At 32.2% G+C, this 27,831-nt stretch overlaps 1 long non-coding RNA gene across 4 annotated transcripts; it reads left to right on the top strand.

Annotated features, from left to right (window-relative positions):
* Nucleotides 1–2,146: 2,146 nt before the first annotated feature.
* Nucleotides 2,147–26,216, top strand: LOC145327616 (uncharacterized). 4 transcript variants are annotated; one of them, XR_013882191.1, is made up of 5 exons: nt 2,147–2,261; nt 12,016–12,087; nt 15,334–15,428; nt 16,106–16,138; nt 25,622–26,216. It is a non-coding gene; the product is annotated as an uncharacterized LOC145327616 (long non-coding RNA). The 4 variants fall into 4 exon arrangements; XR_013882192.1 differs by lacking the exons at nt 2,147–2,261; nt 12,016–12,087 and adding an exon at nt 12,157–12,221; XR_013882194.1 differs by lacking the exons at nt 2,147–2,261; nt 12,016–12,087 and adding an exon at nt 12,247–12,288.
* Nucleotides 26,217–27,831: the final 1,615 nt, after the last annotated feature.

The following is a 27,831-nucleotide window of genomic DNA, read 5'->3' as shown; positions in this document are numbered from 1 at the left end:
CGTCATCATACAAAATAAAACAAGGTTTCATGTTTATTTTATCCAATAAATCTATTCTTGATTTTAGTAAAAACCTTTTAAATCTACTTGTACGTATTCCCATCTACGATTTTTTGTGCTTCGCTACTTATGGATGTTGTCATCCTTGTTGTCAAGCAAATACATCTTTTTTTCCATTATTTATCTTATGTAACTTTTTCTCCACTTTTCACTTCCCTCTTAAGTTTATGAACTTTGAACACAAGTTAGGAAATTCGCTTTGTCCGTTTGTTTATCTATGTATTTTTAGTAGCGAAGATACTCTATAATTCACTTTGTATGTTTTTCAGTCCGTCCGTAACGTTATGGGGGAAACGTGATTTTCTCGGCTCCTATTTAAGATAGACACCTGAATTTTTTAGTGAAGATTCTCAATATATATGCCCATATAATATATACATTATTTTGTCCATCTGTCTGTTATTTGGAATGCTAGATTTTTACGTTTTCGTGATTTTCTCAAAACCTTTTCAAGATAAATGGCTGAAATTTTCAGGGATTTATTATTTTATATTCTACATATTTTCACCAAGTTTTATTAAGATTTGTTTATAAATTGTGGTGCTAGATCGATTCCTAGATTTTTAGGTTTTCGTGATTTTCTCTATTCCTATTCAGGATTGACGGCTGAAATTATCAAACATTGAATATGCTCATATTCAAAATTTGTCTATTAATTGCGGTGCTCGATCGGTTCCTAGATTTTTAAGTTTTCATAATTTTAAAGGGTTCATATTGTATTAGACTGGTCTGTATTGATCTTTTTCCCGATATTCCTTCATCATTATTGAGCTTCGCTACTTATGGATGTTGTCATCATTGTTTTGTATTTCGTTGCTTAAGGATGATTTTCAGACTTTAAAATGAAGGTTGCAATCATTTCATCAATTGTATTACTTCTACTTATTTCAGGTATAATAATTTAATTTTTAATTTTGGTTAAAAAAATTTAAAAAAAAAATGTTTTTTGGGGAGATTTTTTTTTTTTTTTGGGGGGGGGGGGTTGGGAGTGTCCCAACCCCAAGAAAAATAGTTATAAACCTTCCCGGGACCTATGAGAAGCTACCCTGTTAAGAAAAACCCGATCGGTTCAGCGGTTAGCGAGATGCTTCGGTACAGACACACAAACACACACATAGACATCCTGTTACTTTAATATAAGGATTGGAATTAATAATCGATATATATTATTATGTGGATGTACTTTGATAAAGTGATGCTCGCATCTGGCTATAATAACGATACCACACCCGTACCCCATTCCCTCCTCTCCTACTGGATATACGAACTATTCTCTTTTACTATATCCACGTACTAGCGGCTTCGCCCCTAGCCTCTTTTGGGGGAGGGGAAGTCGACCCCACTATTCTAATTTAAGTTTTAAAAAGAATTTTTTTTCTTTTCTGGGAGGGGGGTATTTTTCACTTTTGGGGGGGGGTTGGGGGTGTCCCACCTTCCAAGAAAATAGTTATAAACCTTCCCGGGACTTATGAGAAGCTACCCTGTAAAGGAAAACCCGATCGGTTCAGCGGTTAGCGTTATCCTTCGCTACAAACAGACAGACAAACAAACAGACAGACAGACAGACAAACAGACAGACAGACATCGTTCTACTTTGTATTATAGATATCATATATATATATATTGAAATAATAATGTAAAAGGGTTATTAATACGATCGACAATAACTTAATTCTATACCCAATAATAATAGAATTATTGGTTGAAAAGTTTTGGCCCTGCTTTCGACGCCATGGTAATCATCCTCTCCTTTTTAATAAAAATAATTAAAATTTTAGCTACATGAACTAGATTATTATTTATTAATATCATTAAATCATTGTTTTTAATGAAAGATTAGTAAAGTTTGTTATTTTCCATATTTATTACATCTAAAATATATGAAATTTTAAACGTCAATTTATTGTTGAACAATTTATGAAGTTTAATATTTCCATTATTACTAACTGTTTCTCATATTTTGAAACATAGATTGACGTCATTTTTAATGAGAGAAAAAAAGAGAAAAATTATGTCTATTTCAATTTTACCAGTCTTATTCAATGATTGTATTTTAGAAACCTTTTCCATGAGGATAAAGCGAGATGTGACTTGTGCTACTGGGGGCCATAAAGGATGTAATATTTCTTGTAAGGTAAGACAAGTATGTGAGATGTGACTTGTGCTACTGGGGGCATAAAGGATGTAATATTTCTTGTAAGGTAAGACTTCGCATCCAACGATTTTATTTCATCCCTCTGCATGATAGCAAGCATTGTTTTAAACAAAGAAACTACAACTACTTGACAATTTATTAAGTAACTAATAGCTACGCCCCAATAGAACTCTAGTGTCACGTAACATTTTTTCTTTTAAATCTATGTTAAGATCAGCTGTTTACTCAAAAATATCGAGAAGGCCGCTAGGTGGCGCTAGTTCTATTTTATTGATCTTGCCCATGACCTATGAGAAGCTACCGGTTTAGCGGTTAGCGAGATCCTATTGTACACACACACACAGATAGACACACAAACAGAGATCCTTTTACTTTATCAAAAGGATAAATTGCTCTGTTTTTCAAGTTTCTTATCTAAATTTAAATTAAATTTTGGAATGCTGGTTGAAAGTTAAACAGATTACTGAGAATTTAAACTTTAAAAAGTTTTAGGTCATATAAGGAAAAGTGCAAAAAAGAAAAGACATGTATAGGAATTATGAATGATACCTTTGATACATATATTAACAGCTATCTACACTCTACAGTCCCTCAGTCCGTCTTTCTGTCTGTCACCTCCACATTAAGTAGATTTATATTATTGAATGTACTATTACAGTTTGAAAAAAAACCAAACTCATTTAATCCAACGAATAAAAGAACGTTGGAACTATTAGTCAGGCGCCATGAAATTAGATGGTTTATTTTATAAAAAAAATATTTGATAAAATAAGACTATTACAACTTCTGTAATATAATGTGCAAGATATGTAGTGTAAACAAATACTTATTCTACAATGTTAAATAACCAGGGATTAGAAGGATATGTAAAGTAAACAAATACTTATTCTACAATTGTAAATAACCAGGGATTGGAAGGATATATTAAGTAAACAAATATTTAATCTACAATGTTAAATAACCAGGAATTAGAAGGGTATGTAATGTTAACAAATATTTATTCTACAATGTTAAATAACCAGGAATTAGAAGGGTATGTAATGTTAACAAATATTTATTCTACAATGTTAAATAACCAGGAATTAGAAGGGTATGTAATGTCAACAAATATTTATTCTACAATGTTAAGTAACCAGGGATTAGAAGGATATGTAATGTCAACAAATATTTATTCTACAATGTTAAGTAACCAGGGATTATAGGATATGTAATAAAAATAAATACCTATTTTGCAATGTGAAATAACCATGGATTAAAGAAAAATAATCTCTTCCTCAATCCCTAATTTTCATTAGTAATATTTGCCTCCAGTATTTGTGAATCCTCTCGGTGCATGAAAAATTAACAAAATTTTCACGGTGTCTTTGAAATGAATGAAATTCCTATGGTGTCTAGGAATTAATTGAAATTCCCACAGTTTCTAAAAAGTAAATGAAGTTGACTTAGTCTCCATAACATAAATGAAATTCACACGGTCTTCATAAAATAATTGAAATTCACACGGTCTACATAAAATAAATGAAATTCCCACGGTCTCCATAAAATAAATGATATTCTAACGGTCTCCATAAAATAAATCAAATTCCCATGGTCTTCATAAAGTAAATGAAATTCCCATGGTCTCCATAAAATAAATGAATTTCCCACGGTCTCCATAAAATAAATGAAATTTCCACGGTCTCCATAAAATAAATGAAATTTTCACGGTCTTCATAAAATAAATGAAATTCTTACGAAAGATAAATATAATTTCCAAGAAATAATTTTAACATACTAACACTAAAACTGTGAGGAGGGAAGGGTGCAAATTAATTTCTGATCCATTTTCCTATCTCCATATCCCTGGAAGTTACCTCTTTGTGTATAATTTTGCACTTGAGCAACCTGATAACAAATTTGATTCCATTTCAAGTACAATAGTAGAATAGAAATAGAATGTGAATTTTTATATGCACGCAGTCAAACTATCAACTTTTATTGTTATTATGAAGTGCCTAGGCTTTAATATCTAAGTATGGAAGTGTATATCCTTTATACCCTTGACCCATCTAAAACTTTAAACAAGGAATAAGGCCTTATAGGTGAACTTGATTTGGTTGAAGGGGGTAAGCAGGTTAGCGGGGTGAAATTAGAGCCTTCACTTTAATTTTTATTCGGGGGGGGGGGGGGGGTGAGGGGGTATTTTTCTGTGGCAGATTCCTCTTTGAAGGGTGGTGGTACCCTCTCCCATGATAGATATAAACCTTTCCATTTCGGTTTAGCGGTTAGTGAGATCCTTTAGTACATACAAACAGACACACATAGAGAAACATCCTGAGATATAAAGATTGAAACAATAAAAGTATGCACAGAGCCGAAGGTTCAGCCAGGGAAGTAAGACATATTACCTTCTACATTATTTGATGTTTAAAATTGCTTCCACAACACATATGCATGTCAGGGATTTCAAGGGATAAGACAATTGCCGATAAATTTATGTATATCCTCTATGATTGTACACAAACGTATACCTTATAATTAGTAGTTAAAACGTAGGACGCTTAAGTTAATGATCCAACCAATCAAAATTAAATAAAAATTTCGAAAGTTGTTGAGCCAACGAATAAAAAAACTTTGAATACTAGTGTAATAAACAGCCCAATGGCTTCTCCCTCCCTGCGTGCATGTATATACAAGATCGAATATATAAACCTCGTATCACATGACATTCAACAAAGACATTCATTTTTCAAAGTTATTACTTTTCACAAATCTAGTGTTTTTACATTAATTTCACTAAAATATGGGGAGTTTTACTCCCACTCCCTCAAAATAAATATTTGGGCTTTAGATTTATAGGAATAAAACACTTTCGGTGCCATTTAACCCACCCCACCTCCGGTTCCCCTAAACTAGAAGTCGATATCTCAATCCTAGCTCCCGTCGTGGCACTCTAAAGTCAAACCGAAGAAGAGGCGATATGGGGGCGGTGTTACCAAACTAACTATAAGCAAGAAGTGTAGTTACGCTCAATTCTCCCTAATAAAACTTCCCCCCCCTCCCCTCTACAAGCTTGGACGTCCTTGCACGAAAGCAACCTATTACGCACAGAACTATAATTTTGCAAATATGTTGCATTAATAATTTATAAATTTTTTTTTGCTATATTTAAAAAAGAAATATTCTTATTTATATTCTGCTGTTTTTCCTAATGCAAAACATTAAACTTTAAGTAAATTTTGATGTTTTTTTTTACAAAATAAGTTTTATTAATTTTTCTCTATTATCCTTCTATTAGAGTACAAAGTACGAACATTATGAAGGATAGTACAATGGGAAATTACAAAATTTTCTACTTAATTCCTATTTAAAAGGTTAGGTATCTTTATCACAACGTAAGTGCCGAAGGCCTGGGGTAACAAAACTGGAAAATTGTATGCAATAAGGTGCTATATATGAATTTTTAGTGGGCTTATTAATCGGTTTCGAAGACATACTGAAATGTAACTTGGAGAATGCTTAACTTTTAACAATTTTTAAAATCAACTGTCTATCTAAATAACAAGGATGACAACATCCATAAGTAGCGAAGCTAAATAATTATGGATGAACATCCAGAATGAACTATATAGCCTTTTAATACAAAATAAAATTTTAATAAAATAACGAAACCTTTCATAATTTATAATATGGAAATCTAGGAATCCATCTAGTACCACAACCAATAAGTTAATCTTAATGAAACTTTGTAGAAATATGTAAAGTGTAAACTTATTCAATCCCTAAAAATTTCAGCTGTCTATCTGGACTAGGAGTTGAAAAAACCTTGAACACTTAAAAAACTAGGAATCGATCTAGCACCCCAACGAATGAGTAGAAGTGTGCAGAATTTGAATTTATTTGATCCCTGAAAATTTTAGACTTCTATCTTGAATAGGAATCGAGAAAATCATAAAAACATAAAAATCCATCAATCGATCTAGCACCCCAATTAATTGACATATCTTAATGAAACTTGGTGAAAATATGAAGAATGGATACTTATTTGATCCCTAAAAATTTCAGGCGTCTATCTTGAAAAGGAGATGAGAAAATTACGTTTCCCCCCAAAACGTTTCAGACGGATATACGGACAGACGGGCATTTCAAATTATAAAGTAGCTTCGCTACTAATATTATGATCTAGTAATTTATCTTTTTATATCAGGTTTTAAGACCTTTTAAAGGATTGGCTTACTAAAACAAAAGTATATTATTTCAAGAAAATTATTTATGCATTAATCTATTTTCATTTTGTCTGTCTATACTGTCTGGTCTATAATTAGTAAATTAAGGAACTATATGGGATAAGACAATGGATGATAAATTAATGTACCCCCAATTTTTATAAACCAAATAATCTCTTCCATAGATTAAAGTCATTGGTTTATAAGTTTGGACACGGTTATTTTGTACCAACCAATCAAGTTTTAATCAAAGTTCCCAAAGTTTTGAAAATAATGAATGAAAGAACGCATTGATAAAACTTTGGGGACCAATATAGTCCAAAGTTTCTATTATTTCCCTATTTTTTTTTTAATGTTTGTCCTAATCTCTGTAATTAATAAGCTTATTAGTTGATATAAGGTATTGTCTGGGGTGGTTTGAGATAGCCTGATATCTAGTTGCCGAAAGTGTACGCAGTTTCCTGAGTGTTTCCTCATCCTAGCTCAATATTTACTACTAGCTACAAATCTTCAAACTTCCCTTAAAAAAATCAAAATTTGAATGTGTAAACGATTTATACAATATACATTATAAATTTGAATTTTTTAAATTTTGATTTTTTTTTTTTGAAGTTTGAAGCTTTTTTAGCTAGTAGTAAATATTGAGCTAGGATGAGGAAACACTCAGGAAACTGCGTACACTTTCGGCAACTAGATATCAGGCTATCTGGTTTGAGGTTGGATTCAGGGAGGGAGGGAACATAGAACTGTAAATTACACTGGTACCTAAAGTTTTAAAACCACCTTGTTGGCTCAAAAAGGTTGGGCACTTTTTTGAATTGTGATTGGTTAGTTGTAAATTTCTACTGCCCAAACTTTTCCGCCGATTATTTTGATCTACAGAAAAAGCAATTTAATATATCCCTGACAATCACAGGGCAGGATACAAGTCGCAGATTAAACATTAAGGAAATTTTTTATAAGAAAATTGAAAAACCTATTTTAAAGATGATTCAAGTCCCTCCACAGATCATGACGTCATACGATAGAATAAACAATGAGAGGCCAGCATAAATTTTACCATTGGTCAATTACAGTGTATACTGTCCTCTCATTGGCTATTCTATAATATGACGTCATTATCTGTGGATGGACTTTATTCATCTTCCCTATTTTTCTTACAATCTTCGAAATGATGCACTTGTTATTAAGAGTAAGGTGATTTAATGCCTTCTTGAAAAAGGAATTTGAAATATAATTTTACTTACTTCAAAATAGTTTTCACTTTTTTCTTCACATTTTTTTTAACGAATTTTTGGATTGTAAAATTCAGAAAACAATTCAGTATGGCTTTGAAATTAATTAACATCCACTGGATAAGAACTGGTTCTCAGTGATTCTGAATAATCATGTGTAGCATCATATTACAGACAATTTTCTACACAAATTAAAATGAAAAATGATAAGATTAAAACCAGTTTTGTTAACCCCAAGGGGAAATAATAACTATTCTAGTCTTCTAGATCTGTTCTATTTTTTATGTATGTTATTGTTTATAAAAGAACATTAATATCAGTATAATTTGAAAAAGACATCAGTTTTCATTAAACTGGTTTTCTGACAATTATTGTCTACGTGTACAGAAGTCGTTTAATTTAAGTTTGTGTTCTGTACCCCTTCTTAAGATTTCTTATATGAACAAGGATAAAAATAACAATAGTAAACGAAGCAAAAACTGTTGACTATTATTTAGAAATAAGGCAAAATTTATACAATGCTTCAATTTTTGTTTTGCTCAAACAGAAGATTGGGTTAATATTATTTTACAAATCATAATCTTTTTTGGGTTGGGAGTGTCCTATCGAAATCATATTCTTTGAAAAGCTATGCCTGATCATTCCAGCAATTTAATTGAAACATAGAATATGATATCATTGTGAGATAGCTAAATAGATATATAAACAGTCATATCCTTTACTTAGTAAAATGTTCTTACTTAAGCATGAATGTTACCTATATATTATAGAGAAGTTGCACTACCACTTTAAAACTGCAACTCTGTCTAAACTCGAGCCCTTCAAGATTTAAAAAAAAGAAAGAGAGTGGATCAGTAACTGCAGGGATATTAAGGGATAAGATGATGGATGATAAATTAATGAACATCTCAATAATGAATAATTTATGAAAAATAACACCTTCTTTAACACAATTAAAAGTGGTAAAGTTCGGACATTATGAGCGTGTACAATCATTCAAGTACATCTTCAAACATGACATAGTTGATCTTTAATACATTTGTATGTAATAATCAATATATAATTAATTTACTCTAATAAAGTGATACTTCTGGCTGGTTAAAATAAAGATACACCCATAGCTCCTTTTCCCCATCCCCTCTCCTCCTATTGGATGATCAAACTGACCAATAAATGGGGTCCATATTAGCTACATAAATGAAATACAAATTTTCCCCAGGTCAATATATACAATTAGTTAACACTTTTCCCCTCGCAATATATGTCCCCCTCTTTGAATTAGATTAGCTGAAGGGTAAAAAAAAGTAATAAATTTAGCAAAAGATTTACTAACTCAGCATTTCTTAGCAAAGATAAAAAGATAGGTAGTCAGTTGCTTTTAATAGTGCCTATAAAAAATAAATTTTTCTATAGGCACTATACACAGCTTCTGGCACTTAATATATAATTAGAATAATAGAAAACTATTTTGTCTTAAACTTTTTCACAAGGGATATAAGAGAATATGAACACCATAAAATTACTCTTTCTGTTGATTAAATTTGTTGATTTAAAAGTTTATAAAAGTAATAGAAGGAAGGATGGGGTTATTCTTTTTTTAGTGTAGATTTAAAAAAAATTTAAAATAAGATATTCCTTACTTCTAAATGAAGTGCTAGTGCAGATCTTACTTTTTAAACAGACAGGAAAAAAAACAAATATCTATCTATCTTTATACATTCATTGATCAAAAACACTAATATTAAAAGCCGTGTTTTAAACATCTTGAAATTATTTATATCTTTTAAAAAATCACCTAAAATCACAATTATTAAACAAATCTTAACATGATTATTTGCTATTAAAGCTTAGCTCTAACTATTTTATATAAATGAAAGTTATCTAGAAATGCTTTCTTCTGTCTAAATTAATGTAGAATTAAATTATGGACAAGTTTTCATTACACAATATTTTTTGATAAAAGATTTTTTTCAGGTATTAAAATTATATAAAAGATTTATTTGATTATATAGTGTAGTTCATATTATTTGAAGCTTATAATTATATGATAAAATTGCCCTAAAGTATGGTATGGTTATTTTGGTTTAGTTGTCAGACAATACCCTGACCTCACCCACCCCAATCACCCTCACCCCACTTCACCAATAACAAATTATAATTCAATGATGGGGTAAAGAACCAACCTCCTTAATATTCCTAATATACAAGTTTTATTTTTCTAATTTTATTTATAGAATACATTAGTTTTACTTATTTAATAGATCATTTGTTCTAATTAAAATGTTACTAAGATATTAACCCCTTTAGAACCTCCCAGATAATAAAAGCATGTTTAAAAACAAATAAACACAATCAATTTGTGAAATTGTATTGGACCATTAGTAACTAGTGAGGGAGGGGGCAATATGATAATACACTAGTCCTTAAAGTTTTATAACAATATTTTCTCATTTGTTAACAACTTTAGCTTAGGGACTGTGCTTAACTTTGATTGATTGGTTGATTAAGCTAAGCATCAACCACTTATTGCAATGTACATAAGGGCTAATTTTATGTATCATCATTGGGAATGTACATCAATTTATCGGCCATTGTCTTATCCCTTAGATCGCCGATAAGTAACAGACATAAAAAAACTATTATTTTCAGATGAAAATAAATACAGTAATGCATTTTATATAAACAGTGCATTTAATCCAAGGAGGGAGGGGACATTGGACTGGAAATTACACTGGCCCCCAAACTACGTTATATCTTATTCGTTGACTCTAAAAATTGACTTTAATTTCTTGGTTCTTAACTAGCAGTGTCTAAACTTTTCAACCAATAAATCTTAATCTTAAATGGGAATGATTTTGTTGATCATAATTGGTTTTGTATATACATATCAATTTACTGTCCAATGTCTTATCCTTGATTTTAGCAAAAAAAAGTGGGTAAATATTTTTTTTAATCTGCAAAAAAAAAGTATACGTAAATTATTTATTTTCTTTCTGTTGCAAAAATAAACGGCTGGATCAATAGATTTATTTTCCTAGATGATCAATTTAGAAAGAATTTGGAAGCATGCAAAATTTGTGAATTATAAAATCTCTAAACCAATAAAGCAGTCGGTTTCTTCCTACACTGTGTTCCCATGGGTCCAGTTAATTGATTGGCGGATCTAATTTTTATATATTTGTTGCTGGACAATTTAGTATGACTATATCAATGTGTGTGTTTTCTTTTAGTGGTGAAATTACTTTGTATGAATCGATATACCATTACGTGGATGTTGCACCAGATTTGTACGTACTCTGGTGTAGTGATGCTCGCAGCTCGCTGAAATAACCTATCCACCCCATTTACCCCATCCTGACCAATAAATGAGGTTCATTTTCCACTGTCAATATATCCACATATATCCAGCTATATCCATTTCTAAATTTTATTTCCATACAGTTGTATCAGTATATAATTTTACTAGCGGCTACGCCCCTAGAGGCCTCTAGGGACACTTGAGGGGGAGATTTTTTTTTTTTTGGGGGGGGGGTTCATTTTTTAGGGGGGGGGGGGTTAGGGGTGTCCCACCACCAAAGAAAATAGTTATAAACCTTCCCGGGACCTATGAGTAGCTACCCTGTTAAGGAGAACCCGATCGGTTCAGCGGTTAGCGAGATCCTTCGGTACAGACACACAGACAAACATCCTGTTACTTTAGTATAAGGATTCTTCTAGTTAACTAGTTAAAACCATACCGTGAACTATGAGAAGCATAATCGGACATAATGGTTTTACTGATACGTTCTCTCATTCGTTGGATACTTTTGATTATTTGGTTCAATAGCAGTATTTAAACTTTTTAACAAATAATTTTAAGCGACAGAAAGGGGTAATATTATTCCTCATAATTTAGGTTGTACACCTATCTTTGCTCATTGCCTTATTCTTTAAGATCCCTGTCACGGAAATGGATTTAGAATATACGTGGATATTATGACAGGGAAAAATGTTAATTTAGGTTGCTAACATGGAACTAATTTAGTGGTCAGTTCGTTAATCCAGTAGGAGTGAAGGGGATTGGGTAAAGGTGGTGGATAGAATGTATCATAATTTTAGCCAGCTGGGAGTTACTTTATTAGAGTAGATGGAAATCTGGTGTAACATTCAAGTAATTATATATCGATTGTCGAACCCGGTATTAGTGTCGGACTGATTATGACGTAACAAAAAAAATTAGCCAATGAGAGGACATTATTGACCAATGGTAAAATTCATAGTGGCCTCTTATTGGCTAATTTTTTTTGTTACGTCATAATCAGTCCGACACTAATACCGGGTTCTCGATTGTCACGTGCCTGATATGAACTGTTTATTTCAGCTTCGTGGTTGGAAGAGTGGTGAGTGTTCTTGGAATATGGAGACAGCTGCCTTCAACTGTAACTGTAGCCAGGTATATATATAAAGTTACTAGTTCCTGGAATATGGTGACAGCTGCCTTCAACTGTAACTGTAGCCAGGTACAGATATAGAGTTACTAGTTCCTGGAATATGGAGACAGCTGCCTTCAACTGTAACTGCAGCCAGGTATAGATATAGAGTTACTAGTTCCTGGAATATGGAGACAGCTGCCTTCAACTGTAACTGTAGCCAGGTATAGATATAGAGCTACTAGTTCCTTGAATATGGAGACAGCTGCCTTCAACTGTAACTGTAGCCAGGTATAGATATAGAGTTACTAGTTCCTTGAATATGGAGACAGCTGCCTTCAACTGTAACTGTAGCCAGGTATAGATATAGAGTTACTAGTTCCTGGAATATGGAGAAAGATGCCTTCAACTGAAACTGTAGCCAGGTACTTACAAATATAAAGTTACTTGAGGCTACGCCTCTAGAGGCCTCTATGGTTAAAGCAGGGATAAGGGATAGGAAACCTGGCCATAAATTAGGTCTCGGCCTGGTTTTGAAAGGGATCATGCAACTTTTACCATTTGCCTAATTTAATGACCTTACTGGCGGACGGCTCATATTGGCTACCGCTCTAAACCAATAGTGTTCTGTGATTTGGGCTTGTTTTGTATCAACCAATCACCAATTGGCGGAAATTTTAGAAGCAGACAATTCTAGAAAAAATAATAATTTCGTCTGCTACAAAAAAATAAATATAAATGGTGTTAGATCACATTAGTTTAATTATTAAATCTGCTTCGAGTTAAACATTAAAAAAGGGCCATATAGAAAAAACAAAAATAATGGGATTATTTTTTTGGAAAGAAGGTAGCTACGAATTTTCATTTGGTAGTTTATAAATTAGATGTTGTATTTTGAATTTTAAAAATTTAGTACGGATTTGATACAACACCTTAATCCTAATTTTTGTACAATACAACACAGTACAGATATATCATTACATTATAGTATCCAAAGAACTTGATAGAATGTTACCCAAGTGCATATTTATTTATTTATTTTGAATTTTAGTTAGCAATGAAGTTTTCAAATAAAATTTTTACTCATTAATAAAAATGCAAATAATACAAACTAAAATTTGTCTGAGGGAAACCCAACGATAGCTTTCTGACAGTTCAAATTACCAAAGTAAAAGATAAAAAAATTCTGGGAGAGAAAAAACTTCATTTTAACAAAAGCCATTAATATATAGGTTTATAAAAAGTTATGTTTTTTACTTTAAACTAGCTACCTGAATTTGATTCTATACTTTATCTACACACACACACACAGCTTTTTCATTAGCGTTTAGGACGAACCACTGCGTCATCCCAAAACTGGTTTATTAGGCCTAGGCTTGAAATAGGCCTGAAATAATATTTTCCTACGTTTCCCATCCCTTATCCCTGGGTTAAAGGGAGAGGTGAAAGTCGACAGTTTCAAAATCTATTCCGTAGTAGAAATAAAACTATTGAATACGCAATTTAAAATTATCAAATAAAAATAAATGATTTTTTTAAAATTTATTAAATTTAAAAAGAAAATAAATTAAAAGTGTGAAAAACGAGTAGTATGAATAATATCATTAATTTACATAATCCAGACTTCTTTAGAACACATTTTAATAATATTTACAGGGATTTAAGGGCAGGTTAAGGAAAGTTAAAATTATGTACATGGTACGATAAAAAGAATTGATAACTAACAAATTTTGCAACCTTATTCGATAATTAATACCAATAATTTATATACAGAAATATACATTATCAAACAAGCAAAAAAAAAGATAAATTGACCCTGCCAGTTTGAACCAATCAATCAAGTACTCAAGTTTTCTAGCCAACGATTGAAAGAGTATGTTTATAAAACTTTGGGAACTAGTGCAATTTACAGTCCATGATACCCTCCCTCCCTACCTTAGGTTTTAATGTCGGATTCAATTTTGTATTTTAAAATATCATAGCTTCTTTAAAATAAAACCTACATGTAAGTCCATTGAACATACCAACTCTAAAAAACAACTACTTCAAGCAAACACTTGATTGTTTGTTGTTTATCATACTCTATCTGTAACTGTATGTATGTAATTTTATGATGGTTTCCCTCAAAGTGCCTGGAGATCAAAAAAATCCCTCCCCCTTACTTTTAAAAAGAAATGAAAATTTAGGGGGGGGGGGGGGGGGCTATACCTCCTGTGCCTAATCCCTCGCTCTGTACACAATGTAATCTAACCTTAACTTACCAAAAGTAAAAAAAAAATTACCCCCTCCCTCCTTATCTATAATACAAAGTAGAACGATGTCTGTCTGTTTGTTTGTGTGTTTGTTTGTCTGTTTGTTTGTAGCGAAGGATCTCGCTAACCGCTGAACCGATCGGGTTCTCCTTTACAGGGTAGCTTCTCATAACTATTTTCTTGGGGGGTGGGACACCCCCAACCCCCCCAAAACTGAAAAATACCCCCCCCAAAAAAAACCACTTGGGGCAAAGCCCCTAGAAGCTAGGGGCGAAGCTGCTAGTTATTACAGTATGCACTTTGTGGGAAACCACCAATTATATCTTTTATTTATCTTTCCCTGAATCTGTGACTTGAATAGTCTGAGAGAGATTTCAAGACTGACAAACAGGAAGAGGAGATTAGAAAGATTTCAAAACATTTTGATAATCCTTTGTTTTGCGGATTTTTATACTTTTTGTTTTTTGATATTATTTTTGTATGATTTTTTCATTTTCTTTTCTTTTTATTGCTTAAAAGATACGATACATGGCAATTTTAAGATGAAAAAAATCATCCTATTGCTTTGAATACTGTCATTGTAATAAATTAATATATAAAGCATGACTCTGATTGGTTTTACATGCCTTAAACTTTTCTACCAATAATTTAATTCTACTAATGGGGTAATTTTGATTATGGTCCATTCTCGTATTCCTTATTTTTTCTTGAGGTTGTCATCCTTGTTAAAGCAGCTTATAGTGCCTAATAAAAAATGACATCCTACAATAACAAGGATGACAACATCCATAAAAGCAAAGCACTGAAACGGTAGGACAAACGGACATTAAAACTTGTATAGTATCTGAACTGAATAATCAGAATATAAAAGTATAAGAGTCAAAGCAAAATTGTAAGTAAGTTTGCTCGGACGGACGGACGGACGGACGTACGGACGGACCGACCCTAAATATAGAAAAGCTTCGCTTATAAAAATGACCACAATAATAGACCGCTGCTTCATCCTTGTTTATTTAGGAAAGACGTGGAATCCGATGTAATGTTGGTGGGGAGAACACGTGTCACATCAGCTGTCTAGTTCTGGGACACACACACGGCGTCTGCGATGCTCAGTAAGTTTTCTTCCTTGTGGTAGCGCAGCTATCATTTGATTAGGTATGTCCATATGTGTGTCACGACGAAAAAGTATGGGGGTTTCTGTTTACAGTTTAACCAAATTCTTGTATTTGAAATAAAAGTTTTCTGTTCTTTCTTGATCAAAAGTATAGTTTACCAGAGAGAGAGGTGACCATGGGCTGTTTATTTAGAATCTGATTTTTTGGCCATATATTTCTATTAGTATTTTGCTTTGGTTTTACAAATATTATTATTTTAAAAAGACATATTAACTAAAATGTAAACAAAGAGATTCTTAAAACCAAATATTAATTAAATTTGAAAGTGGTTATTTGCTCTTGTACTTTTTGAACTTGCATATGATCTCAGTCCACTGGTTGTCTATCATGCAAGTTTAATTGCTAAACAAACACCCGTTCAGTTGAAGGATACATCTTAAACAAGGCTGACAACATCCTTAAGTGGTAGATAAAGTAATTTAAAAAGAAGTTGTGCTAGGGTCATAAATCAATAATTAAACCAACTAGCTAACTAAATTACATACTAGATGCACACTGGTAAATTATAAATTATTAATAACTGCTTAGATTTTCCCCCTAGTGTTATGGACTTACAGACAGACTTATATGTGGAATAGCTTCGCTGCTAAAAAATCAATTGCTTACTGTTTTAGGTCTAACTGTCAGTGCTCTGGTGAAAATACAAGGTAAATAAAGTTTATTCCACTATGACTTCGAAACCGATTGATATCCGCTGGTTTAGAACTGGTTCTCAGCCATACTGATCAAGTATAGCATCGTATTACAGACAATTTTCCACAAATATCAAAACTAATATCATAAAATTAATACTAGTTTTAGTAGCCTGGGCCTTTGGGTCTAACAAAACTGGTTTTAATCTTATAATTTTTCATTTTAATATCCGCGGAAAGCTTTCTATTGTACCATACTATAAATAACTATTACAACGCCCCAACACAGGGATCTAAAGGACGATACTGCACACCAAATTATGATCAACAAATCTACTTTTGTGAACAATCGTAGTTTGTATCAACCAATCAAGGTTGAATAAATATCTACAATGTTTTATTTTTTTCTAATGATAAAATGCAAGATCTTTAAGTGTTTGTTAAGGAAGCTCCATAAAAATCACCATCGCCTTGTGCAGGGACGTCCAAGCTTTTTATTTTGGGGGGGGTAACAAATTTTTAGGGGGGGGTTAATTTGTGTTTTTTTTGGGGGGGGGGGTAAAATGGCGCGCGAAGCGCGCCGCAAATTTTTTTTACCCCCCCAAAATTTTTACCCCGGGGGTAAAATTTGCTTGGGGGGGTAATTACCCCCCCTGAAATCTGTTGGAAGGGGTAAATTTAGTTTACCCCCCCCAAAATTTACCCCCGGGGTAAAATTTTTGGGGGGGGTAATTTAAATTTTATTAAATATATAGTATTAAAAATGCGCGCGAAGCGCGCAAAATTTTTTTTTATTATTTTGGGGGGGGGGTATTTACCCCCCTAAAATTGTTTGGGGGGGGGTAAATACCCCCTCCTAAATGGTTGGGAGTGCCTACGGCACCCCCAGGGTAGGGGTAAATTTTGAATGGGGGGGGTAAAATGAAAAAAAATTTGGGGGTGCCTACACCCCAAAATCGTTTGGGGGGGGGGGGGGGTAATCGCCCCATTACCCCCCCCCCCCCCTTGGACGCCTATGCCCTTGTGGTAGGGGCTCGGCAATTATTATAAGAGAAATATTAATTGGTAAATAATAATAACATAAAAAATCTTATACTCAATAATTTACCAAATCTAAACCTAAAGAAATATTTAAAAAATAGGGCTTTAGAAACAACTTTTAAAATTAAAGGAAAAATATTATTATGCTACTCTGCATATGGATATCAATATTCTTGTTTTGTAACTGCGTAATATTTCACTTTAAATCTCAGAAGATTTCTAAAAATTAAAAAAGATTCAGATTGAATTATTTTACAGATAAATATTATTTGATGTTTAAAAGTGTGAAAGATAAAAGGAATATATGGTGCTTTTCCTCCAATTTCATATCTAGAACTGAACCCCCCGCCCCATCTATATTTTTAATATATTGATAATAAATAAAATTCCTAGTCCTGATACATCAAAGATTTATACCTGTCGTGACCTAAACCTGGTGGACTACCCAGTACCCTATTTAACCTATCCTAACCTGAAATAAACAATTGAAAAACTACCCCTCATTATTTTTTTTATACAAAGGGGGGGGGGGGGGGAGATCTTTCCTCGACTATGTACTTTAAGAGAAACCGCTGGAATATTTACTTGAAAGGTAACTTATTTATAGCCCTTCAAGTTCAAAGATTTTACAAGAATATAAAAATGTTTTGTATTTTTTTGCTTTGATTCTTAAACTTAAAATTTTACTTTATTATGATCTTAGTAGCTGAGCTGATATCTTTAAAGCTAGGCAAAGTTTTTCTGTAAGGATATCTTTGATTCAGTCAAGTAAATTTGTCCTATCGATTTCAAACTGAGCACGATGATTCCTGAAAAAATTAGGTACAATTTTACAACCGCAGCAACCCTTTGTTGTTTATGTCGTACACTGATGATTTTTGAAAAGTTTTATTAAACGATTTGGTACAATTAAATAAGTTCAGCATTACTACATTTAATACAAACGTAAATATGCTGGTATGAAATATCCTTTTTTTTTTTAGCTAATTAACGATAACATCAAATCTTTGCACAGATATCAAAATATCTTTTTTACTCATAACGATATAGTCACTGAATGTTCGTTTGTCCATCTGATTAGGTAAGTTTTTCTGTTGTGGATGGTGTCATCCCTATTTATTCCAAGTTTTCGAGAACAATATTTTTTTCATTTTTTCTATTAGTATTCTGACTTAATATATACTGCCGTCTCTATCTATTTCCATAATTATTACCTTAATTAAAAGCAATTTGACATAATCATAGCATTTGACATTACGCATATTCGCTTATTTAAATCCAGATTCAAATAATAAGGGATATTTTTTTTTTACATATTATATATATTTTTTTCTAAAAGGGATAGTAAGATGGAATCTATTATGAATATTCGATTCCCTAAAAAGCAGAGCCCAATCGGTAAAATTAGGCAAAAAGTCTACTTTGTATCATATTTGCTAGCTAACACGTAAGATATTTAATTGATGTATAGAACCTTCAAAAATGAAAGAATTAAATTAAAATACATTCAACAAGGTATTAATTACTGATTTAATATATTCCTTTAGCTATTTGCCTAATTTTTACATAGACATGTATTTCCATTACAAAGAAACAAGAAGTGTCTTGAAAATCAGCCATGTGATGTCATAAAAATGAGGGATATGAGAGAAGAAGTGAGAAAGAAAGTCCCTTAACAAAATGGATTTTCCCACGTTTTTATGACGTCACATGGCTAAATTTTAAGACACTTTGTAAAGTTACTAGATTAAATACTATAAACCTATGCAAACTATTAACGCCACAACAAAAAAGGCTTCAGTCTTATGCATGTCGATATAATAATGATGCTAATTTTCTAACAGGGTATATTCATGTTGGCCTAATTTATAGTCATCTAGATATTATCTAACTTGGCGTGCAGTTTCTTTTATCATAATATCTAGGGTGAATCATAAGTAAATAAGCAAAAATAATATCTTACACGGAGAAATTTAAGATTACTTAAAATCTTTTTTTTTTGTAGTTACAGTATCAATAAATGCTACTAGCGGTTGCGCCCCTAACATTCAAGGACTATATAATAGAAGGGTTGGATAGAAAATAGCCTAAAGCCATCCTAAGATTTAAGAAAAAACAGTCTAAAGCCATCACGGGAACTATATATAGCTTCCCTGAAATGGAGGAATCAATCAGTTCAGTAGGTATGGAAACTTTAAACATTATCACGTTATATATTAGGATAAGAATCATCATAAAAATTTCAAATCTTAATAGACTACTCTTACATACCTGAATTTACCATCTGAACTATATAGAATGGACGGATGAACAAACGTACTATTACTGACTGGTCCTAAATATAAAAAGCTTTGCTTTTAATATTGTTCTACTGATGTTACGTAACTATAACTAAGATAAATTATTTCCTTATTCCCTTTCCTTTGCACATTAAATATAATACTGTAGCAAAAATGATATTATTATATTACTTTTCTCATCTATTCATTATTTTATTTACGCAAATAGATACAATCTAGATACACAGTCTATGAATTTGCCAATTGAAAGGCACAAGCCGGCCATATTGTTAGTTAGAAAGATATTGCTACAAAAGGAATTTTTTTTTTTCAGTTCATTCGCATAATGAATAGTCGCAGTTCTTTGCTTGGGAAATTTATATCATGTTCTCCGCTCGTATAATGTGAACCTTACGAAAAACGTGTAGCTTTCTATAGTACCCTAGCAAAATGGGGATAGATGTCACTGCTTTTGGCCTACTTATTCTATTGAATTCCGGAAATACTGTATACTCCATTTCTTTTCTAGGGGGTTTCTTTTGACCTTCCCTTTTTCTTCCCTTCTACTATGACATTAATTGAATAGGTACGCCAAAAGCGGTGATCAATACCCCCATTTTAGTTGGGGACTATAGACAGTTACAAAAACGTATATAACAAGTCAAATATAAATAGTTGATTTTTTGAGGAAAAAGTTAGCTCTAGGTAAATTATATCGTAAAAAACTTCGACCCTTTAATTTTGAAATAATCTTTTATAAAAAAAATTTAAAAAAAGTTGTTGGTCTGCAAGAATTTCCTTCTTAAGTTTGACGGATTATAGAGCCAGTTTGACCATCTAGATCTACTATATCTATTCTCATAAAGTATTTATAGATGAAATGAATTTTAGTTTCCGAAAGTGTACTTAGCTTCCGCGTCCTATCTCAATATTTGCTACTAAATAAAAAAGCTTCAAACTTCCAAAAAAATCAAAATTTAAAAGTGTTTAATGTATAAATCGTTTATACATTATATCGCTTTTCCCTTTGACTGGAGTAGCTAAAAATAGCGTTTGCAATAATTGGGTTATCTGCTGTACAACTTTGGAAATTAGGGAAGAAATAGGCAATCCATTTTTAGCACATCTATTTATACATAGTTAACAACATTCATACAATAATAATAGCATACATAATAGCGAAACTCAACAACAAAGTACTCTGTCAGACAATGCCTGTATTAATCATCATTAATTAGAAGTATGAGCGCATAAATCCATCCCAAAATTACTTAAATGTAGGATGTTTAATATGGACATACTTATATGTTAGACTATGATATGGAGATGCTTTTCTTTTAATTCCAAAAATTAAAATAATTAAAAAAATAATGTTATAAATAGACATTTTCATTAATTATAATAGAGTTGCTTTCTAAATTGTGATTTGTTACAGGAATCATTATGCCAAGTTTAAAACCGATAGGACAATTACAATATTCCAAAGAAAATAATGTTACGTCCCTATTGAAAGAAATGCCTCGCTTTTAAAAATGTTATATCATTTTCTAAACACTAATGCGATAATGAATTATTCCCACTTGCCTATAGCTATACTGTCTTCAGCAGGGAGGGAGGGAATATTGGACTGTAAATTGTATTTGTACACAAAGGTTTATAAACACGCTTTCTCGTTCTTCATAGCTCAAAAACTTTAGGTCTTCCTAATTGTTTGGTTGAAATTTGAATATTTGAAACTAAACGAGGGGTAATTTTGTTGTTTATTATTGGTGTCGTACATTAATTTACCGTCTAGTGTATTATCCCTCAAGATTCCTGATCTTTAGATAGAAAATAAATATATACTAAATGTAATTCTATTTTTAGTACTTCCAGATAGTTGCTATGCAGATTATTAGGTCAGGAGACCAATCTTTATTTAAAGGCTATTTATTATCATTTGTTAAGATTGAGAAGGAATGGGTATAGTATTTCTAGATGGGTAAACTAAAGGTTGGTTTTTTAGAGGGCGCTTGACCATTTGATCATGCACATCATTAAACAAAAATTGGTTCAAAGATACACTAAAATAAGAACTCGTGGTGTATTCCGTCCTCTATAGCATAGGCGTCCAAGGGAGGGGTAATGGGGCGATTACCCCCCCCCCCCCATTTAAAATTTACCCCTACCCTGGGGGTGCCGTAGGCACCCCCAACCATTTAGGAGGGGGTTATTTACCCCCCCCAAATAATTTTTGGGGGGTAAATACTAAATACCCCCCCCAAAATAAAAAATCTCTAACAAAAAAAAAATTTGCGCGCTTCGGGCGCATTTTTAATACTAAATTTTTAATAAAATTTAAATTACCCCCCCAAAAAATTTTACCCCGGGGGTAAATTTTGGGGGGGTAAACGAATTTTACCCCTGCCAACAGATTTCAGGAGGGGTAATTACCCCCCCAAGCAAATTTTACCCCCGGGGTAAAAATTTTGGGGGGGGGTAAAAAAAATTCGCGGCGCGCTTCGCGCGCCATTTTACCCCCCAAAAACCGAATTACCCCCCCCTTAAAAAAATTTTACCCCCCCCCCCAAAAAAAAAAAGCTTGGACGCCCCTGCTCTATAGACCGTTCCTTATCCTCCAAGGTCTCTGATTATCTTTACCTTAATTTTTGTAAACGTTAATAAGTTTATTAGATCTTGTTGAATAGGATTCTTACATAATTTATGTACTGCCGTAATTGATATTCTACCATCGATGGATATGTTTAAATATTGGTTGTTTGTACTGCATAACCCAATCAAGATTTATTGTAAGTTCTGAAAAGTTTTAAAACAAACGAATGAGGGAACGAGTTAATTAAACTTTGGGCCACTGCAATGTCCCCTCCCTCCCTGATTCCCTTGACCTTAGTTATACAAAAGTAAATAAACTTTTATAATTGGGATGTCATACCTCAACTTTTTGGGTGTGCAATAAAATTATAGTGAAACACAAAATTTCCCATGTGAATTAAAGCCATTGGTGGAAAGGTTAAAACACTTTGTTGAACTTTTTAAAGATGCTCTATAATTCACTCTGTATCTCTGTCTGTCAGTAAGTCTAAGATATATTTTTTTCCCTTAGTCTATTCATGTGTCCTTTTTTTTTTCTTTTCTTTCTCTTTTTTTTTGTGACCAGTGAACATCTGAGGTGGATTCTTAAAAAACTTTTGCCCCACTAAAATCAGATTCCCCCACTAAAATCAGGGGGGGAAACTAAAATTTTAGAGGGAATAATCTTGCCTCACTAAAATTTTAATGCGGCAAAAGTTTTTTTTTAAAGAATTCACCTCTGATCTTTAATTCACTTTGCCCGTTTATCCATTCATTATCTATTTGTGCTATGCTACTTATCATCCTTTCTTTTAAAAGTTTAGCTGTTTTCAATGAACAGGCTTCTTGATTTATAATTTTCTCGTAATGCCTGCCATATCAAACTTTATGTAATACTTGAAAAACTATGTTGACACAAAGTTGCAAATATTTGTCCTTCACATCACTAGATATTCCCCCCCCCCCTTAACAAAATAATTGAATATATTATTTCTGTTAGCTTAAAACAAATAAATCTGTCATTGAAAATGCTTTTCCTGTATGTCGATACAATATCTAAAATATTTATTTCTGAGACGATTAGGCAAAATATTATAATCAAAGCATCTCTTGTCTGACGGTATGATTTGCTGAGCTCCGCTTTTATATATATTGCCATCCTTGTTTCTTTTAATTCTACATAAATAAGCTTGATATATTATTTTCTAGAATTACCATATCATACTTTATATAATTCTGGGACTATGTTTTAACAAAGTTACTTAAGGGGGGGGGGGGGGGTTAATGCAACCATCTCGTAATCAGTGAACTTTTGCATGAGTAATCCTTGTTAGGTATATTTTCCCTGAATCGAACAAAAAGTTGGAAAAGTAACGGCTGGCGGCTCAGCCGGTTAGCCGTTTTTTTTGCCTATTTTCAGGGTAAATCCATCATAAATTATGTAGGCATCAACTTCTTATAACATATTTTTGGTTTAATTTATGTTAAATGAAAGCAATAACCATTTTTAAAACTTCTAGTACCAACAGCTACCGTATAGAACCGTTTGATAGCGTTTTGGAGTGACAAAGAGTATTATGTGGAGATAGGTTTCATGACTAATTTACACTATAAATAGCCGAAAAATTGCAAAACGGCTGAGCCGCCAGCCGTTAGCCGTTACTTTTCCAACTTTTTGTTCGATTTGGGGAAAATAGACCTACCAAGGATTACTCATGCAAAATTTCAGATGGAAATTCGAATTCTAAGTGCCATTTGCTCACTGATTACGAGATGGTTGCATTAAAAAACCCCCCCTTTATTGCTAAAACGAGTGCAGCACAGCGTACCCAAAGTTGTATACCTTTGTTGAATTTTAAACGTCTCAAACGTGTACATGGGGCTTATTTCAATTTATCGTCCATGTCTTATTCCATACGATAAGGGTATTTCTAGTAATCCTGAATTAACACTTTTGATTTATAATTTGTCTCGAATTCCCGTAACTAATATTATCAGGTGTCTTAAGGGACGAAGCCCACTCTGCACAACTTTTGTACCAGTTTTGATTAAGGTGACGTCATAAAAATGAGGGATTCTACATCTTTTTTTTAGGGGTTTTCTTTTCCACTTATCCTCTCATCTCCCTCATTTTTAAGACGCCACATGAATCAAAAGTGGTACAAAAGTGGTGCAGATTGGACTTTTAAGGGATAGATAAGACAATGGATGGTAAACTGATGTACATCCCTAATCATTATTATAGTTATTTATTGTATCATATTATAGACAGTTTTCCGTGGATATTAAAATAAAAAAATATAAGATTAAAACCAGATTGGTCAGCCCTTCAGGGCCTATTACCCGGGCTAACAAAACTTGTAATTTTATGATTTTATTTTAAAATTCGTTGGAATTTGTTTGTAAAACGATGCTATACACGATCCAGTATGGCTAAGAACCGGTTCTAATCAGGCGGATATTGATCGGTTTCCAAGCCATACTGGAAATAAAATTATCATTTTAACCAATTAAGATTTGATAAAAGATTTAAAGAACCCAAAGCTATTAATCAAAAGAATAAGATAATGTGCATGAAAAAGTTTGGGTACCAGTATTGAGTATTAATTAATTACTGTCCAATGTCCCTTACTCCCTGAATATTATGTAATATTATTAAAATAACTTTCTAAGACTTGCGGTTTCTTTTTCTTACTACATATTTTTGAAATATGAAATAGTGAGAAGAGCTTTTTTTTTTTTACACTTTACACTTTTAAAACTTTGAACTGTGAGAAAATTTTCAAACACTTACATTCACCTCTAATAGATCAGGGGAGGGGGTTGAGGGTTCAAACCTTATCTCTCCTCTTTTTCAAGGTATAATATTCATAAAAAATATTCCTTACAAAAATATCCATCTAGCAGAAAAAATGAAAGGTTGCTATATCAAGTGAAAGATCAAAAACATAGACTGTTTGAAATATGAAAAAATTACTGGCTTTAATAGGATCCTGCATCTAAATATAATCTTATAAACTACCTGGATCCAGTGTTGGGGACCTTTTTCTTCAGCCTGCAAATTGCTTTCTGCTATTGGCTGATATTCAAAGATTCAATTGAAAGTCGGCTTAGGGTCCACGGGGTGGGGACATTTATTTGACTCCGTCCCCTCTTATTGTTTTACTCTAATGATTTGAAATCTCACTGAATATTCAGCCAACTCAAACAAGTACTTCAATTCATTATTTTTACAAAAATTATCATTCATTATTCATTTAATTTAACTTGATAATTTGTGTCTAGAAACTTTTCTTTCATAATTAACATCATATTGGCATGAATAAATGGATAAATTCTCACAAAATATTGATATAGTGAAAAATTTTTATCAAAATATTTTGTAGATCATTGAGCAGTAAATTTTACTGGTACCTAAATGTTTTATAAACCCATTGTATTTGCATAGGTCTTAATGTGGTTTTATGCTAATTTTAAAAAATTTAAAGGGCTCTGATGCTTTTTTGAATGAGATTTCCAATTATACCCCATTCACAAACAAATGTCCCTAAAAAATTGGCACATAGCCACTAGTAAATATATATATAACATTATTTTTTTTCTTCAGGTTGGGAGATCTCTATGAGACTGTTGCTAACAGACTAAGAAAATAAATGGATGTTCAACAAATTTTTAATTTGCCGCTAAAATCAACTAATAACGTTTCTCCTTGTTAAAAGATCATCCAATAAGAAGCTGGTATTAACCTTGAGACAATTGATTGGTTCAATCTTCTGCAAAATTTCAAAATCAACCAATCACGTGTCTCCTTATAAAAAAGATCATCCAATAAGAAGATGGTATTCTGAAAAAGAGACACATGATTGGTCTATTTTTTTGGCTAATTACAAAATCAATCAATCACGGGTCTCCTTGTCAAAATATCAAACAATAACAGCTGAAATTTTGACTGTGTGACACCTAATTGGTTAGCGGCAAGCAAAAATTTGATTTCGACAATTTAAAAGCAACCAATTACATAATTTCTGTTAAAATATTTACTACGATGTTGTTAAACCCCTTAAATGAAAAATCTAATGTAATTTTCTATAATTATACATTTGTGTCAATAAAAAAGAATCTCAAAATTGACAAATAAAACCTTTCTGTATGAAATTCATGTTATTTCTAAATTTTTTAATAAATTAATAATCATCATTGTATCCATTTTGTTATTAGTTTTACTCTAGTCTATGTTCCAAGAAAAGCTTTGGCACCCTAGAAGTTGCGCTACCTTGCGGAAATCGAGAAATACTTTTATGTATCTAAAGCGATTTTTCTTAGTGGTACCCTTCCTCAAAATAGCTATAAAACTTCCCAGGACCTAACAGAAGCTACTCTGTAACGAAGAACCATATCGGTTTAGCGGTTACTTGGAGCCTTCGGTATAGACAGAAAGACATGGATCCTGCCTGGATTATGCTTTGGCCAATAATTAGGCACAATTCATTACCATGCACAGTTAGGACCTCTAGACAAAGGTTGAACAATAAAAATGTTGTCTGTTATCATTCATTGTTGGACCTACTGTTACAGTATGAATTAAAAGTAATAGTAGCAGGGATGCTTTGGCCAATAAACAGGCGCAACTAAGTCTTATTCACAGTTCTTACTTATTGACAAAGTTCGTGCAATCAAAGGGTAAAGTTATGTACATTATCTTTAGATTTACTGAAATATAAATAAAAATCATTTCTTATGATCAAATATACCCAATTCTAATTAATTTCAGTTACATAACATGTAATAAACTGAGTATGAATGATTCATAAAACATTATTATTTAAGAAACATATTCCGCACTTAATAATAACTAGATAAAAGGAGAAATACTAGATGTGTCAATATTGTCCAAAAATCTATAATCTTTTTTGCTTCTAGTAGCCAAACGTCTAAACGTATACCGACAAAAAAGAAGTCCTACAAATAATCAAGAATAGCCTTTACTTAAAAATGCATAGTTATTCCGCACGAAAAAGACTTTTTTTATGCGAGTTATCTTTAGTTAAGTTTTCCATGTGCATCATTGGACCTTTGCAATTCCAGATTATTTTTTGGCCTTCTGTGATGATGTGCTTGTATAACACATACGTGAAGCCGTTTGGCAGCAAGCGGCCTTTAAAATTCATGGTTTTGTTTAAAGATAATTGATCCTAGGAACATTTGTATAATCATTTTCATTTAACAGACCAAAAGAATAATGCAAAATTAAGAATCAGACAACTTACATTTTGGAAAAACAAATATTATATAGATGCTAAACTACTGAATAATACCTAATCTTATTGTGAAATAAAAATCTACTGAGCATCTAAACTAAAGCTTCCTACTTTGATTTTCTATGCATCGCAACAAGTTGGCATCCTTGTTAAGTCCGTCCATTTAAAACATGCCGATTTTTTTACTTTTTGACAATAGATTTTTGTATGTTAAAAAGATCCATATCATCTGATTTTTGGTATACTGATTCCTACTACAACAAGGTACAATGTTATAAGCAAAGCATCTCTATAATCAAGTCCTAAAATGTAAGTATGTACTTAAACAGTATCATGTATTTTAGCAGCTTTGCATCAAATTTAATTACTATTTGTTCAGATTTGTAATTAATATTCTACTTATACAGTTCTGACACTCTACAAGTGTTAATGTTCGTTTGTCCTTCCATTTAAGAGCTTTGCTTTTATGGATGTTTTCATCCTCGTTTATTGTTATTTGATTAATTCATGATAATATTAATAATAATCATAGATTATTTTTCTATATCTGACGTTTACA

This window comes from Acartia tonsa, chromosome 9 (assembly GCF_053477335.1).
Source record: "Acartia tonsa isolate MP-2025a chromosome 9, ASM5347733v1, whole genome shotgun sequence".
NCBI lineage: Eukaryota > Metazoa > Arthropoda > Copepoda > Calanoida > Acartiidae > Acartia > Acartia tonsa.
The sequence above is the reverse complement of the archived record's forward strand: the minus strand, read 5'-3'. Positions and strand labels throughout refer to the sequence as shown.